This window comes from Balaenoptera borealis (assembly GCF_965194805.1).
Source record: "Balaenoptera borealis genome assembly, chromosome: 14".
Classification (NCBI taxonomy): domain Eukaryota; kingdom Metazoa; phylum Chordata; class Mammalia; order Artiodactyla; family Balaenopteridae; genus Balaenoptera; species Balaenoptera borealis.
In genome coordinates, this window is record NC_138875.1 from 89,453,928 (window position 1) to 89,472,425 (window position 18,498).

General features: G+C 44.4%; 1 long non-coding RNA gene and 1 pseudogene across 2 annotated transcripts in view; one reads left to right on the top strand and one right to left on the bottom strand.

The window, feature by feature from the left end:
* The window catches only part of LOC309610394 (cytochrome c oxidase subunit 6A1, mitochondrial pseudogene), a 571,916-nt pseudogene that overhangs the window by 547,926 nt on the left and 5,492 nt on the right, over positions 1-18,498 (bottom strand). The gene's annotated exons all lie outside the window — the stretch shown is intronic.
* LOC309610990 lies at positions 3,639-16,750 on the top strand. Its single transcript, XR_014234274.1, has 2 exons — positions 3,639-8,924; positions 9,009-16,750. It is a non-coding gene; the product is annotated as an uncharacterized lncRNA (long non-coding RNA).

The following is an 18,498-nucleotide window of genomic DNA, read 5'->3' on the forward strand; positions in this document are numbered from 1 at the left end:
GAAAGCCCTAAATAAATAGAAACATATACCCACCCCCCCAAAAAAATTAGCAAATCTTACACCTTAGCTTTTCTCTCTGTGGAGCCAGGAGTCCACAACCTGAATGACATGGTCAGCTCAGTGCAAAAGAAACAGGTTTCTGTATGTTTCATGGGTTTATCCAGTTGGGTTTATCTTTAATTTCCTTCTCTATGAGTGACAGTAAAGTACAGTAAGAGCTGGGAGCCAGACTGCCTGGGTTTGAACCCTGGCTTGGTCATACTAGCCAGATGACCTTGGGAAAGTTCCTTGACCTTTCTGGGCCTCAGTTTCCCCATCTGTAAAGTCCTCATAGATTCAGGAAGAGTAAGCTACTTACCTGTGTAAGGCACTGGATGTCTGACACATGATAAGCACTTAATATAACCTAGCTAGCCTCATCCTGGGGACCCTCCTCCTATGTCCAACATGGCATCAGGGTTCCTTGAGGGGAGTTACACAGGGGGACACAAGGCCCAGGTAGGTTGCCATTTTTCTTGTGCCCACAGAGGTGGCCTCTGAGATGACGGCTGAGGTGGTGAACATTTCCCTCCAGGCTCACCCCTGGCACAAAACTGTCTTTCCAGGAGTCTGCCCAGGTCTGCCCAGCACCATCTTCCTAAGCATATCTTGTGCCTTCTTTCTCTGGGGTCTTGACCCCTTCACATCAATGCCAGGAGGTCCGTTTAGCCCTTGGTCTGTGGAAAAACCCCTCCATGGTCCTTCCTGCTTCTGAAGTGGATAGTATTGTCCCCAAGTCGTGTCTCCACCCTGGGGTATTAATTTGGGGGCAAACCCAAGAGCTTTCCCAAGCCATTTCTGCACTCTTCTCCATCACGTCCTGAGATATTGAATGCAGAGCTGACTTTCTGCGGGGGGAGAGCCAGCAGTGCCTAGCTGGTGCTCCAGAGGGGAGGCTGGGGAGAGGTTGGTAAAGGCACCATTGACAAAGGTGGAGGCAAGATTACAGGAACCAAACAAAATAGGACACCAGCAAGAAAAAAGCCCGAGGCCACCTCAGGTCCTGCAGGGACAGGGGATCTTCCCTACAGGAGTTGAGGGGATCAGTGGAGGGGTGTAGCCCACTGGCAGTCACCCTGCCGGGAAAGAGCCAGGGGATCACTTACCCCTCCCTCTTTCCCTCTGCTCTGTCTTCTGCCAGCGTGTCTCATTAGCCAATTCCAACCCTAAGACAACTACACTTTTGATGCCATTCATGAAATATCGTCCCCTGAGGCGTAGAGCAGTGCAGAAGAATCTAGAAGGACAAATGGGAAATGTCTAGTTCAACAAGCTTCTGCTCTGATCTGCAGTGACAAACGCTAGGGTCTTCTCTGCAGGAAAGAATTTTCGTCACACTTGATATAACTTCTACACTCAGGGGAACAGACTGAGGAATTCAATCTCTGCACACCCCTGACTCCCACTAGCTAAAAGTTGACCAATGAACAATATACGTGCAGAAAAAAATACCAATGTGGTGACAGTTAGTGCTGCCCTCCGTGGTGGAAAAGGGGCAGACACCAAATGCCATCAGATAGAGCATGCACAATGTCTGAGGGATGGGCTTCCTATTCACAGGTAGAATCGGATTTAATCATAAGCTGGAGAGAAGAATTTGCTACCTCACATCCGATCCATAAATTATCCCAGTATACTTAAAGAGTCGGGTTCATTGATTTATAATACAGTTCATTTATGAAAACCAAACTTATTTCACAGATGACAGCAGCTGCTTGAAACACTCTTTAAAGTGAAGGTGGCCTACAAATTATCCACTGGTTTCAACTGAAACAAATTATTCATGAGGAATGCAGAGTCAGCAGGAAAGAGGCTACCTATTAATCCCCGACGGGGGGAGACTGTATCGGTTATCTGATAATTATTTCAACACTTCAAGATGGGCAAACAACGATTTGATGGGGAAAGGGAAGTGCCAAGGGACGTGGCAGGTCCACAGTAGCAGAGAAATGTCACGCATAATATATAAAAAAGCGTTTCAGGGCTACTGATTTTCCTCTTTTACAAGAGGTAAAGTGGGTATATCAATAGCTTTGTAACAAGTTATTAGGAATTTCGCACCGAAGAAGAACACGCTGTTATTATCTCACAGTTGCTGTGAGTGAGGAGTGTAGGTGTGGCTGTGCTAAGTCCCCTGAGAATGTAATCAGGTGTCGTGCGTGTGTGTGTGTGTGTGTGTGTGTGTGTGTGTGTGCGCGCGCGCGCGCGCGTGCGCATTAGGTCTCATCCGAGTGCCCAGCAGGGAAGGGTCTGTTTCCAAGCTCACCCTGGCTGTCAGCGGAGGTTCCTCCTGGCTGCCCTGGGTTCCTTACCTTGTGTGCCCCCAGCAGAGCCACTTGTTTCGTCAAGCCCACAAGAGGATCCTAGCAGGACGAGTGTTACCATACTGCGTTCTATAAACCCGTGCGCCCCATCGCTCGGCTGTCTGCTGTCGGTTAGAAGCAGGTGCAGTCCTTGCTGCACCCCGACACTTGGGGAGGAGGTCACATGAGGTGTGAACGTCAGGAGGTGTGAGCAGGGGGCCCCCTGAAGAATCTGCCCCAAGGAGAAAGGCAAAAAAATTACACTGGGGGAGGAAAAAGAAGCTGAGAAGGGAAAACACAGTAATAGAGATAAAAGTTGCAAGAAAGTAGCTCAAAAACATGGGTTATTTCTGGATATCTGAGACTCTGGTACAACGTAAAGGAAGAAAACATCACTCTTAACAAATGCCAGGAAGAAAGCCTCAGCCCTTATTTTATTTAGTGTAAAACAGTCCAGCGCCAAGCGCTAACCAAAGGAGTTCCCAGCCACTTCGGAGGAAAGAGCTTTTATCTTTTTCTCCCCAAGAAAGCCCAGTCAAATATGGTTTCCCTCACTGGTTTGCATTTGCATCTCAGCTCTCTGAGAGGCACACCAGCTCCGTGCAAACAGACCTGCCCCTCCTAATTTCCTGTAACAGCTGAGTGACCCTGCCCTAGAGTGGTACTCGGGGACCTTAGGGTGAGGCCGCTCATGGAAGCATCTAAGCTGTTTTCTGCGGTTCTCATGGAGACAGGGAGGTCCAGCAGCTTGGCGTGGCCCCAGGAGCCCCGCAGCGTCGGGCTGGGGACAGAGGAAGAGGAGGTGAGGACATAAGATGATATCGTGAACGGCCACGGAAAGCCCAGAGGGGAGAAGGAGCTGGCAGGGCACAGAGAGCAGGGAATGAAGAAGGCTGGGGCAGGATGACAGAAACCGCGCCAGAGTAGAAGTTACCCCAGGCGGGAGCCAGCCCCACCACCCATCCCAGTCTGAGTTACTGATGCAGTGATTCAGCTCGAAAAAGTCCCAGGCTGACCAGCCCAGCTCTGCAGGGGCACATCCCCCCAGGATGTCACTCACCCAACACAGGGATGCTATTTTCTTTTTCTTTTTTAATTTTATTTATTTATTTATTTATTTTTGGCTGTGTTGGGTCTTTGTTGCTGCACGCAGGCTTTCTCTAGTTGTGGTGAGCGAGGGGCTACTCTTTGTTGCGGTGCACTGGCTTCTCATTGCAGTGGCTTCGCTTGTTGCGGAGCACGGGCTCTAGAGTGCACAGGCTTCAGTAGTTGTGGCGCACGGGCTCAGTAGTTGTGGCTCACGGGCTCAGTAGTTGTGGCACATGGGCTCAGTTGCTCCGCGGCATGTGGGATCTTCCCGGACCAGGGCTCGAACCCGTGTCCCCTGCATTGGCAGGCAGATTCTTAACCACTGTGCCACCAGGGAAACCCCTGCTATTTTCTTTTGAGATCCTTTTCCCTTCGTGACCACTGGTGGTTTCTCAAAAGGGCTTCCCTTTGGGAAGATGGCTTCCCAAGAGCTTCCTTTCTCACTGAACCCTGAAAGGAAAATTCGGACATCACTACCCCAAAGCAGGAGCCATGCACCTTTGAGTCTATGTGACATGATCATATCACAGAGTGAAAACAGTTCTCCTTTGTAAATCCTCTAATAAATTAAATGGCTGAAAGGGTAGCTTGGCATCTTGGCGTACACTCAATAGATGGAACTGCAAACCTGGTCTCTGGGTCTCCACCCAGAAATCAGTCATGTTACAAGAGCAGAGAATCACCCACCTCGTTTCACCAACTTTCTAACCCATTTTAAAAGGTAAAATGTCTTTCATCCTTTGATTCTGGGGGCAACTCGAAAATAAGCATGGAATTCACTACCATGGGTTACGCATGCCCTTGGCAGGGATTTTGGAGCAGGTAAAAAGATTTATAGATCTTCTCTAAGCAATACTGGGAACAGTTGAGCTGGGTGGCTAGGACACGATATTAATGATTACAAGGCCAGTCCCATACAAGGTAGCTTCTTCGGAGGTCGGAAGGCACGTACACATGTCCGATGTCACAAGAGGGCAAGCACTCGAGTGACCCAATATGACTCAGCCAACAAGGGTAAAACAGCTCAGAGCTGGGCTCCCCACTGAAGGACATCCTTCAGTCCCCTTCATCAGGTACAGAGAGCAGCCCATTGGCCATTTCATCTGAGCGAGGGCATAATGGAGATGATGGTCTCCAGTGGTGTCCAAGAGGATGACATGAGCTGTCCTCGGGGGATAATTTGATGCCAAGAGGATGGGTCCTGCAGGCAGAATCAACCCAAGAAACAACATAGGAGCTTCAGCGACCTTAGTAAAAAGATGACTTCATAGTGCTTGGCTGCATTCAAATTCAAAGTGTCTAAAGTAATGGTCACTACATTTTTTAAACACCGTGAAAGAAACCCATTTTACAATCTTGCCCCGGTGTCGGTACTGCTGGTCTGTCTTTCAAGCACACAGCAGCTTTGCCCTTCCTGGCCTCCTGTGTTCAGGTGGGTCCAGGTTCAGTTCTGACCAAGCACAAGTGCCCGTGGGGACCCTCCAGTCACGGCCACGGTGGCCAGCAGAGTTGGCAACACCATCGATAAGAAGGCCCAGCGTTAATCAGTTTTTATTCCCACTGTGATTTTTACCAAATATGGGGGAAGCCGAGCTCCTCCTGTTACTTCCTTGTCTGAATGAGATGCTCAAGTTCACAGCTTCTCTTGGAAATGAGCCCGCACTGCACTGACTTACAGGAAAATGGGCTGCGATCCCTATCCCCACAATAGGAAATTGAACCTTAAGGTAATGTCACAGTAAGGGATGCATGGAATAAAATCCATTCAATTGTCCCAAGTTCAACTTTAATCTGAGAGAAGCTTCTTAATTGCCTTGGCTGGACGGCAGGTAATGGAAAGGTTAAATTGGCTTTGGACTTTTATTTTATTTATTGTGAGATAACTGACTTCCAATATGGAACTTCCTTCAGAGGAACAATAAATTACTTTCTGAAATATAGATTATGCCAATAATGGATGAGCTAGATATAAATGGAATTCCAGCATCTTTGGAATGTACCTTGTGTGCATTTTTCTAGAAATTGGAAGAAAAGAGGGCACTATTGTGGTGAAATAAAACAGCATCGCTGACATATAATTATACACTCTAAAAATGAGTGGCCAGTGCTGACTAAACAGAAACACAGAAGTTGAGTATTCTCAAGAAGTTGAAATCCTCAAACGTTGAAAGAATGACGAAAAACATGAACCCTTCTTGTTTATAAAATAACTGAGTACCACCACTGAGAATATTAAAGGTCATTCTTTTCTGGGCTCTTTAAGATTTTGCAGAGCTAGTCAGGGTCCTGAGAACACAGGGAAGGTAAAGTCAGTAGTTTCTACAAACAAGCACTCAGCATTCACCATCTTATTCTATTTTCTGAAGAAGTACAATGAAAACCCAAAAAGAAAATGTTCTCTAAACAAAGCACCCTTTGTTCCTATTTGCTCCCTGGATGCAGGCAGAATTCATGGGTGAAATGCGCTGTTTCTTTATTTGCTTTGAGGGTAACACTTGATGAGTCTTTCTGGACAGAAAAAAGGGAAGCTCAGATTTTATTCTAGAAATAAGAAGTGGATATAGAGGTGCCAAAGTATTTAAAATTTTGTTTCCTCCATCCAAGAAAATATTTATTGAGTGCCTACTCTATACCTGGGCACTTCTCCACACACTAGGGAAAAGGCAGTGCATGAAATGGACAAAACTGACATCCCATGAAGCTTGTCTCCTAATGAGTGGGACAGGGAATTAATGAAAAGATGTCACAGTATGTTAAAAGGTGATATATGCTATGTAGAAAAATATGTTGGAAAGGGGGTCAGGGAGTGTTGGGATGAGGGTGGAGGGCTGCAATTTTAGATAAGATGGTCAGGGAAGGTCTTGCTGAGACAATGACATTCAAGCCAAAATTTTAAGTGGGTGCAGAAGACCATACAGAAATCTGGGGGTATAGATTTTGCAGATAGACACAGGTGTTCTCAAACTTGGCACTATTGTGGGGCCTGTCCTATGCATCATAGAGATCTAGTAGCATAGCTGTTTTCCATCCACTATATCCCAATAGCCTCTCTCAATGTCTATTTCATGTGCCTTCTGTTTCCTTCTAGGACCCTGAATAATGCAATGTTCATACATTAATTTCATGCATTTTCTAAACCTAGGAAAGAATGAAAAGTTGAGCTTACTCTACCCTACAGGGTTTAGTCCAGCTTCGAGGACATGGTTTACATCTCCTTCCTGCCTGGATGCTGCTAGCTTCAGAATTGTCTTAAAGAAGCAAACAGAAGCACACAACAAAGAAACACATTTGGCTTTTAAAATAAACCTTGTTAAATAAAAAGACTTCCAACAAATTCTGTAGCTGGAGGCCTTCCACCATATTGACAGGCACCAGAAACACCACGGCAGCTGTTTCTGAAGTTTGCAGCCTTTCAAACTTCTACGGGGGCTGGTGGCTTGACTGACAGCTCGTCTGCAACCTGGGAGAGGGCAGAGTGTTTGCATTCTGCACCTGTGGCATTCCAATTCCAAGGACCATCGCCAGCAGACTGACAAAAATGAAAGCAGGAATTAGAGTTGCCTCTTACAGGCAGGTAACTTGGGATGAGAGATTTAGACTGAAGGTTTGGGAAAGGAGTCTAATGGTTTAAAGTCCACAAGGCAAGTATACACCATGCACCTGCTTTTTTTTTTTTCTAACGTACCCAAAATGAGTCATAAGACAGGAGGGAAGCATAGGTAATATAATAATGACATAAGCAGCTTTGAGTCCAGGAGGATGAGGACACGGTAGAGCGTGAGAGACTATTGTTCATATCACCTAGTATTTTCTGACCATTAGAAATCTAGACTTCTGCTTCTGGAAAGATGGATTAGGTGTACTTTTTCCTATTCCTCTTTCTAAGTACAGCTAAATTGCATGGACATTGCATATGTAACAAACACAAGGAGACTCTGAATGGTCAAGAGAAGAAGGTAGATTTCACATAGACCTCAAGACCAAGGATCAACAGAATGGTCATTTTCCTGGGTTTTCTTTATGTCTCATAAATACCAGGTTGCTTAGTACTAAAAAAGCTAGCAACAGGAAATGCCAGTGGGTGTAGACAAAACGACCTCCAGTAAGTCTTCTCTGTTTAGGCAAAGGAACAGGAAAGGGGCAGCCTCCCAAGATTGAAAACCTTCAGACAATTACTACACTGCTCCAGCCACATACCACAGAAAAAAACTGTGGCCTCACTCCCTCCACCACCAGCAAAGGTTGAGTGGAGAGCCTAGATTTCCAGCCTCATCTGGCTGAAATGAGGTGTCCCAATGTCTCTTTGGACTAGTGTCAGAGAAGGCCAAGTGCGGGCCTGGACATCCATAGCTTCCAGGGGCAGCAAGGCCAGCCTCCCCACACTGTCAATGGATGAGCAGCAGTAATGAGGTAGACCTCCCCCTCCTAGAAAAAATAGTATCAGTGGAGGTCTGAATTCCCACCCCCACCCAGCAGTAATGAGGAGCCTTTCCCCCCAGGTGTCAAAGGACGTTGAATGAGGAATCTGGACAGACATGAGGCAATGCTACTTGCCCCCACCCCACTGGAATTTTGTCAGAGGAAGCCTACTAAAACAGAAGATTTAAACAAGATCCAGGGGCTTCCCTGGTGACACAGTGGTTGGGAATCCACCTGCTAATGCAGGGGACATGGGTTTGATCCCTGGTCCAGGAAGATCCCACATGCCACGGAGCAGCTAAGCCTGTGTGCCACGACTACTGAGCCTGCAATCTAGAGTCCATGCGCCACAACTACTGAGCCTGCGAGCCACAACTGCTGAGCCTGTGTGCCACAACTACTGGAGCCCGCATGCCTAGAGCCCATGTTCTGCAACAAGAGAAGCCACCGCAATGAGAAGCCCGCACACTGCAATGAAGAGTAGCCCCCACTCGCTGCAACTAGAGAAAGCCCACGTGCAGCAACAATGACCCAACGCAGCCAAAAATAAATAAAAAATAAATAAATTTATTTAAAAACAAAAAACAAGATTCAAAGTCAGGACGTAATACCTAATGTGACCAGATTTCAATAAAAAATCCTTCATCATATAAAGAATTAGGAATACATCAACTTGAATGAGAAAAAACACTCAATAGAGGCCAATGTCTAGGTGACACAGGATTTTAGAGCAGCCATGATAAAAATGCTTCAACAATCACAAACAGACTTGAAACAAATGAAAAGTAGAAAACTTCAGCACATAGGTATAAAGTCTTAGCAAAGAAGTAGAAGATGTAGAGTAGAACCAAATAGAAACTTTAGAACTGGAAAATAAGTGAAATGAAAAAGCTCAGTCAATAGGCTCAACAGCAGAATGGATGGGACAGAGGAAGGAATCAATTGACTGTAAAATAGAACAATAGAAATCACCTAATTGAAACAGAGAGACTAATAAACTAAAAATAGAGATAGTGGGACTATAATAAGAGATTTAATATTTGTGTCATTGGAGTTCTAGAGAAGAGAAGAGAGGTGAGGCTGAAAAAGTATTCCAGCAAATAATGGCACAAAATATCCCCAATTTGTGTCACTGGAGTTCTAGAGAAGAGAAGAGAGGTGAGGCTGAAAAAGTATTCCAGGAAATAATGGCTCAAAATTTCCCCAATCTGGCAAAAACAAAAACAAAAACAAACAAATGAACATCTGGCCTATCTTTTTAGGGTATCATCACTGAAATGAGTCAGTTCAACTATGTCCCACTCCTGTATCACTCTGCAAAGACTCAGATTGCTGAAAGAGAGCTTGATGACACTAGAATGGATTACATGCTCATTGATGGTGAGAGAGACCCTCACACAAGACCACATGCAATACGGAAGAGCTCATTCTTCAAAAAAGAAATTGGAGTGTGTCTTAGTCCATTAGGGCTACTATAACAAAAATATCATAGAATATCGTAATGGCTTAAACAACACATCTATTTCTCACAGTTCTGTAGGCTGGGAGTCCAAGAGCAAGTCACCGGCAGGTCATGTGTCTGGTGAGGCCCACTTCCTGGTTCATAGATGCCATCTCCTTGCTGTGTCCTCACGGAAGCGGTGGAAGCGGTGAGGGGGCTCCTTGGGGTCTCCTTCATAAGAGCACTAATCCCATTCGTGAGGGCTTCACCCTCATGACCTAATCACCTCCAGAGGTCCCACCTCCCAACACCATCACATTAGACGTTGGGATTCCAACATATGAATTTTGGGGGGATCACAAACATTCAGCCCATAACAGAGAGCTACTGCTCAAAGAACTGGAATGGATGCTGGTAGACTAAAGTAGGCTGTCCACACAACCCAGGAAACATGTCAGTGTGACCAGTCATCACTATGCGAGTGCCCCATTGCAGGTCAACCATAGGTGAGAGATGAACATGTTCAATAGCTTTACTAGTTGGAAGGACAGGGGTTTAATATGAATCAATGACTTTCACAGCTTTGTGTAGCTGTAAGAAAAGGCAAGGAGGAAAAAGGAACATCATAAAAACAAGATTGCCTTTTTGCCTGGGCAAGAGTTTTCTGGTGGCAGTTGTTAAGAATCCAGTTTGTTGTTCCAGATGCAATACCTAATCTCTTCCACTGTTCAAAGCATCACATGAGTCAAAGATGGAGATAGAGATGGTGTTGGAGATAGAGTTGTTCCTACAGAGAGATGGAGAGATCCAGAGGCAGAATGCACATCTATTTGTATCTGTCTGTCCAGTTTCCTTCTGGAAACAGGGTCCATGCCCTTGTGGTTGGGATAACCTAAATGAAAAGGCAGTTTGCCCACTGCTGAACCCCCAAGAGCCAGAATAGTACCTGGAACTCAAAAAACATTTTTTTAAAAATAAATTTATTTTTTATTTATTTATTTTTGGTTGTGTTGGGTCTTTGTTGCTTCACAGGGCTTTCTCTAGTTGCAGCGAGTGGGTGCTACTCTTCGTTGTGGTGTGTGGACTTCTCATTGCGGTGGCTTCTCTTGTTGTGGAGCATGGGCTCTAGGCACGTGTGCTTCAGTAGTTGTGGCACATGGGCTCAGTAGTTGTGGTTCATGGGCTCCAGAGCACAGGCTCAGTAGTTGTGGGGCAAGGGCCTTGTTGCTCCTCAGCATGTGGGATCTTCCCGGACCAGGGATTGAATCCGTGTCCTCTGCATTGGCAGGCGGATTCCCAACGACTGCACTACCAGGGAAGTCCCTCAAAAAACATTTCTTAAATGGTTCCTGAACAAATACCCAGACTAACAACTAGTAGCCCCACATGGACCACTGATTTTTACTTTTAATTCTTTTTCTTTTTTTTTACATTTATTAGAGTCTATTTTTTTTAACGTTTTATTTTATATTGGAGTATAGTTGATTAACAATGTTGTGTTCATTTCAGGTGTACAGCAAAGTGATTCAGTTATACATATACATGTATCTATCCTTTTCCAAATTCTTTTCCCATTCAGACTGTTACATAACCATTGATTAGATTCTAACAGGTTCCTTTAAACTGGGTATAATGTTTGCATAGAAATTGAATCAGTACCGTTTTCCTGTTTAAGAGTGGGAAGAGATCTCTCTTGAACTGCTGATTTCATATCTTAATAACTCTACATGGCTAGAGATTATGAACTTTCTTACTTCTCTTCCTCTTTTTCCTTTCTTCTTACATGACTAATGTTATGATAAAATGTGGATCACTGATTTTTAAATCACTCCTCTTTTGCTGTTTTGATGAATCTTGAACTCTATTATAAGGTTCCCACCTTGGAGCCCATAGAACAAAGATTCTTGCTGCTGTAGTCCTTTCCACAAGTCTACTGACAGCTCTATTAGGGCTTGGTTCAGAAAATAATTACCCACTGTTCCCATCCCTCAGAAACACAAAGAAGTCAATTTGGCTGGTGTCATGGTCCTACTGGGCTGTGACGCTCACATGGCCTTTTTTCCCCTCTTGAGTGAATCCCTCAATTAGCAAAATGCACCTCTTTGTCGCTGGATTTACATTTATTTCATGAGGTTTGGAGAAAACCTGATGCTGAATCCAGCCTCTGAACAGTGACACTGAGTTAAATCTCAGAGACAGAGCTCTGGGTGAAGTAGAAAAGAATAGCTTTATTGCTTTGCCAGGCAAAGGGAGCCACAGCTTGCTAATGCCCTCAAAACAATGCATTCTGACCTGGAAGGGGTAGTGAGGAGTTTTATAGCAATGGTTCAAAGAGGGCGTGGTCAGCTCGTGGACATTCTTCTGATTGGTTGGTAGTGAGGTAAGTGGGAGTCGGCATCATCAACCTTCTGGTTCCAAATGGTCTGGGGTCTAGATGCTTGTGGGCAGCAGGTAGTTAACTTCTCCCACCTGGAGGGGGTCTCAGTATCTGCAAAATGGCTCAAGGATATTGCTATGTGTATCCCTTGAGGGGGCACCAGGACCCGCCCCAAGGCTGCACTATTGTCTCCTGACTGCCCCTCCCTTGTCTCTGCACCCCCTCCCTTCCCTGATTAGCAACTGTTTAAACCTGCCCTTTGGGACTCAGGGAAGGTCATGGAGGCTGAATAAAGCCTATTTTCTGTTATCAAGAAATGGGGACACAGAAAGGCTTTTGTGCCCAGGAGCCCCACAGGGTCCTCCCTGGTTTCAGACCCGCAAAGCTGAACTGGTTTAGTCCCTGCCCAATTATGCCAGGGGGCTGCCTATCTGGCCCCCTGTGCCCAACAGGCCAGCCTTCCTCTGTTCCTTGGTCTCTGGGTCTAGTGTGTTCTATTATGGCCACAAAGATGGGGTCGAGCCATCAGCTGAGGGTGAGGGAGCCCAATCATCTTCCCAGGTGAGCTGAAATTGAGGTCAGGTCTGCACATGAGATGGAGAATTAGACAGAGTCCCAGCTGCTGCAGAAAACAGCTGCTGGGTTATGCGGCGGATTGCGGTGTGGGCAGCTCCCCAAGGTGTGGAAGGGGCCCTGGAGTCCTGCTGACCACAAACAGCCCTGTTCCATCCCAGCCAACAGCCCCGACCATCCTAGCAATTCTCCTTCTTAAAGGCAGATTTTTTTTCCTCTCTGTGGTCATTTTGCTCGTTGGAGCGGTTCTGCTTTTGTGATGCAAAACGGTTCTCGGCTGCCAAATCCAGTCCCTGTAAATTCCTTCCAGCTCAGCCAATTTAAGAAATGAAATGAAGAGAGTCAAAACAAGGGGAGGAAGAAATGTGTCGCGGGAGAAGATAACAAAACACGAGCATCACTTTTCTCCCCCCTCTGTGAATATCCTGGAATTTGCAGAAACGTGTTTTTCTGGCTGTGTGTGAAGTGGGTGAGACACTCCTCTCAGTAATTTGAATCCAAACAGCACCTCGCTTTCAAGCCCATAATAGCCAGAGTGTGATGAACCACTGCACTGTGTCTGTTACATGAAGGCACTGGGTGTTTGGGAAGGAAAGCATCTTCACATCACTCACCATCCCTGAAATAATAAAGACGGTTTTGAGAGGAGATTCAAAAGCCGCAAGAAGCTACTGCAGAAGGGGTCAGTAGCAGCAAATGTAGACAAAGCTAAATCACTCTAGAAAGGAAGGGGGCTCACCCAGAGATTCTGCTTGCCCAGAGCAGACTGACCCAGAAATCTCCTCCCGCCAGACCCTCAAGCTTTGTGTGAGATGGTCCGAGTCCAAGATCTTCAAAGGAAGGTAAACAATTGGCTCTAAATTCAAAAGCAATCATGAGCCAGAGTGGCTAATTTGCCTGGCACATTCTGTAAGACCCTCTGTGACACTGTGATTTATAAAAAGACATACATATTTGGTCTCCTTCCCCATTCCTGGCACAGATCTCCTAAAACTGTTGGAATTTCCTGTGATGGGAGCGTTAATGGTGTCTTTTGTTATATTAATGAGGTGCCTTTTGGAAAGTACCTAAGGTGAGGGGAGCAGGGCGGTGGAACTAGTTGCCTGTGGAGATCCCTGTGATTAGAGGGATGGATCTTTCAGTCTCACCCCCCCTGACCGCTGGGAAGGGAAGAGAGTCTGGAGGCTGCATCAGTACCAATGGCCAATGATTTAATCAATCATGCTTACATAATAAAGCCTCCATAAAACCCCAAAGAGAACCCCCAAAGGGGTTCAGAGAGCTTCCAGGTTCTTGAACACCTGTTGATTTGGGGAGAGAGGCATCCAAAGCTTGTTAACTCCATACCCTTTCCCTATGCCTTGCCCTGTACATCTCTTCAATCTGGCTATTCCTGAGTTACAGCCTTTTAATCTAGCAAGTAAAATCGTTCTCTGAATTCTGTGAGCTGCCCTAACAAATTAATCAAACCCAAGAAGGAGGTCGAGGAAACCTCGAATGGATAACCTGTTGGTGAGAAACACAGGTGACAACCTGGACTTGCGATTGGCATCTGAAGTGGGGGGGAGGGGAGGTAGTTTTGTAGAACTGAGCCCTCAACCTGTGGGTCTGATGCTGTCTCCTAGTGGATAGTGTCAGAACTGAGTTGAATTGTAGGATACCCAGCTGGTGTCTTGAGAATTGCTCGGTGATGGGGAAAAACCCACACATTGTAATTGGTGTCAGAATCAGATCTTCTATTATTAAGAAAAGGACACTTATGACATTTTAAAATGGAGTTCCCAGAAGGCAGAATGAAGAATTTCAGTCATTAAAGATTTCCTAGGAATTGCACTTACGAGTTTGGGGATGGTGGGAAGAGGTTCCAAAGGGTCTTGGCTGGAGGATGGGGGTGGGAAGACCAAAAAAATATCTCGCCTCATGTCTCATTCTTCTATTTCTCTTTCCTTTGTAGTTTTAAAGAAACCACACTCTGAAGAGAAAGGCAATTCAGAGATAAAAGCTCAATTTACATGCATTTCCTTTGGGGGGAGGAAGGTGGAAATCCAAACCCAACTGGAAATCATGTGGGAGACCTTACCTGTCAATATTCTAATAAAAATAACAGACATGGAACTCAAGACAGAAACACATACCAGAGTTTAATGACCATCCAGCTTCTAGTTACTGGAATATTTCAACTCTGGCTGGAGATCTCCCTTCCCTCCAAAACACTGAAGACTGAATAAGTAAATAAATATATATTTAAGTTCAAACAAATAAAATTTACTCTCATCTTTGATGAGTCTTGTTTCGGTTCTGGTTAACCCCATTTTTATTTCACTAGCACCACCATCCCTCCAACGATTCCTATTCTTTTGTCACATTCAGGATAGAGAAAACAGATATTTTTCTCACCGCATTTTGCCAAATCTCTCATTATTTTGAGAGAACTCCTGAAATAATTATTTCACTTCTCCCACCCAGGCCCCACCTTTCTGAAGGTTGCCTGATTACCAATCGTAGAGCAATTTCAAAATCATAATAATGAAACTATCTTTTTATAGTTTTCTTGGCGATTTTCAGTAGGGTCACTTTGAAATGTCACTTGTTTGGGCAAAGCAAAACCAATTACTCCACAAAATTTCCCCCCCCCCCCCAAGTACATGATCACAGTGGAATGTTTTTTTGGAAAATACTACAGCACATACAAGTTACTGGCGGGACCAGGGGACTCCAGGAAATCGATGAGCTGAAATACTGTCAGACAAATTGTGCGCAGACGTTAACTACGTACTCAGTTATGGATAACACAAAGAGCAGCCTTCTTTTGACGTTACTAGTGACTGTAACGCTACTACCTTTAATTATGCCTCTGCTGTCTATTCCAGAACACTAACTCTTTAGAAAAGGAATGCATGGCAATTCTTTGTTAATCACCAGTGGGACATGCACTTGCCCAAATAGTGGATGTAGTTTGTTAATGTGTTTACTTCCCAAGTCTTGAAATCTATTAAGAAACCTGCCTACAGGAAAACTGTCTGACAACTAACACCAAATTCACTCTAATGATATTGGAAAGTTTTGTGGTTACCAATTACCAAGGGCAGCACCTTGCAAGAAAGGGTGGGAGGGGGGGAGGGCAGAGGATGTCGAGACCATGAATCCATTGGGGGAGACTGTCTACTGAATATTTATATAAATGAATGTCGCTGTATCAGTGTTAGGGAACTAACAGTTGCTGGGGAAGGGGAATACAGCCACACTGGGATACTTTCACACCTGAATTCACATCTAAGACTCTTTCATCACTAGTTACATGGAAGCAGATGGAGGTGAATAAATCAGTGAAGGCTCACCTATCCAGAACTTGGAGGAGCTTTTTCTGTGTGTATGAGAGGGGGGAGGGGTGAAACAGCAGAAAGGAGGAGCTTGTGGGAAGATGACTTTATTTCTTCAGAGGAATAAGAAAAATAGTCTTTCCTGAAGAGGTAAAAAGAGAATGAGAAATATGTGATGTGACAATTTGATGAGCAAATCTCCAAGGCATAATTAGGTGCAATGTACAAGATATGGCAGATTGTTTTTTCCAGAGATGGCCTTAAGGATGTTTCCCTCCCACGTGATTGTCTACACAAGGTCCTCACCACTTGACACAAGGTGGAGTCTATTTCTTTCCCTTTGGATTCAGCTGAACTTCTGATAGTACAGCGGAAGTGACATTGGGTTTCACAAAAGGCAACTCAGTTGAAATACTCACATTTGGAGCCCTGAGTCACCATGTAAGAAATCAACTGGCCGCCATGTTGTGAGGAAGACCTGTGTAAGCATGCAGGCAGCCCTCCAAGTCTTCAAGTGTTTCCGACCAGACACCAGACTTGACAGTGAACAAGCCTTCAGACAACTCCAGCTCCTGGCCTAAAAGTCTTCCCATGCGAGGCCCCAGACATCATGGAGCAGAGAAAAGCAATCCGTGTAGCACCCTCTCCAAATTCGTGGCGCACAGAACCCATCAGCATAACAGTTTTGTCTCAAGCTGCTAAGTTTTGCAGTAATTTGCTGCTCAGCAATTGTAACTGGAACACAGGGAGGGAAGGGCCTGGGGTTGTTTTGGAGAACTTTGTAATATATGCTCACTTCTCTGGCCAGTAGATTATAAACTCAAAATGACAATATCGTAGAGGGAGAGGTAGGAAACACGTTTAAACATTTTTTAACGCTTTGAAAGATTCTGAGTGCATTAGCGAAAATTTGAATATGGACTGAATATTAGAAGATATCATGAAATTAAAATTATTTTGATAAAGGGTGATAATTTCATGTATTATGTTTATGCTGGACGAAATCCATCATTATTCTTAGGAGATGCCTGTTTAAGGATTAAGAGGTGAAGCAGCCTGCGTCCTGATGTCTGTAGTTTTTACTTTCAAGTGGCTCAACATCGGCAACAAAATTGAGAGAGAAAAGAAAAAGAGAGAGAGAGAGAGATGGAAAGAGGGAGGGAGAGAGGTGAAAGCAAATATGGTAAAATGTCAACAATCCTTGAATCTAGATGGGGGGTATTTGGGATGAAAATAAAAAGGGGAGGAGAAAAAAAGTGAGAGAGAAGGAAAACTTTCAATTTACCTTTTATAGAATCGTAAGAAGTAAAACAATGGAAAAGATTGTGGAATAGAAGGGAAGACTAAAGACTCATGGAATTCCTGTTCCTGGTCCCATATGCTGATCAGTTTATTTGGAACCAAGATGACAGGCAATTAGTTACATTGATAGCACCAGGCATTTAGCAAAGTAGACAATTAGTTCAATAACAGTGATCAAAACAAGGGCAGGACTTTCTCCTCTCACGTTACACAACTGCAAACTGGAATGCCTACAGGGCCTAGGAAAATACCAAAATTGAGGGAACCCAGAATGTTTAGATAATAATAAATGAAGGCTGACGTTCTGTCTACAGGGGCAGCCGGCACATAGCTCCAGTCTATTGTTGCCATTCAGAGACAGGAGCCAAGCGTGGTCTGATCTTCCAATTTTTTTTTTAGAAGCCAGAGATCGAATTATTATGAGAGAACTTATAATTTTTTTTGACATTACAATACTTTATTGATAAATTGAAAGTAGAGCTAAAGCATGAGTATGGACTCAGCAGATGAAGTTTTTTTGCCTTCCTAAATATTAAAAAAAATTTTTTTATTGGATTATTGTTGATTTACAATGTTGTGCTAGTTTTAGGTATACAGCAAAGTGATTCAGTGTACATATATATATACTCATTATTTTTCAGATTCTTTTCTCGTATAGGTTATCACAGAATACTGAGTAGAGTTCCCTATGCTATACAGAAGGTCCTTGTTGGTTATTTATTTTATATATACTAGAATGTGTATGTTAATCCCAAGCTCTAACCGTAAGTTTGTTTTCGATATCTGTAAGTCTGTGTTTTGTAAATAAGTTCAGTTGTATCATTTTTAAAAAATTAGATTCCACATAAAAGTGATATCATATGTTATTTGTCTTTCTCTGTCTTACTTCACTCAGTATGACAATCTCAAGGTCTATCCATGTTGCTGCAAATGGCATTATTTGGTTCTTTTTTATGGGTAAGTAATATTCTATTGTATACATGTACCACATCTTCTTTATCCATTCCTCTGTCAATGGACATTTAGGTTGTTTCCATGTCTTGGCTATTGTGAATAGTGCTGCAATGAACATAGGGGTGCATGTATCTTTTCAAGACCTTATAATTTTTAAATGCTAAAGATGAATTTACGAATGTAAAAATACAGTGCAGGTCAAATAAAATTCTTCTCCATGTCTTATTCAGTTTGGGACACAGCTAAAATAAAACCTGTCTAGGCTGACAGGGTAGCTGGCTTGGTGTGGCATCCTGTTGCACTCTCATTATGTTATCTTCCTCCCTGAGGGTGAGAAGTAGCATGGCTACACTTTCCCGAATCAAAGTCCCCCATATACAGGTCCAGGGACTCTCCTCCCTTCCATAACACCTTTCCGCCAAATGTTCAGGACCTCCTCTGAGGGCATGTCACATCCTGGACCTTTGAAGGGCAAGTTCCCCCATGGTGTAAATTGATCCAAGTCTTAGGGACAGGCAGGTATCATTGTTGAGTGGTGGGTGAGTGATGGATGGAAGGAAGGATGCCGAGGGTGAACATTGCTGTGGGTGCCTGATGGAGACCAGCTTGCCTGAGGATGCTGTTTCTAGGTCTGTCTGAGAGGAGGTTTGGGCTCATAATTCCATCTCTCTTGTCACCCTC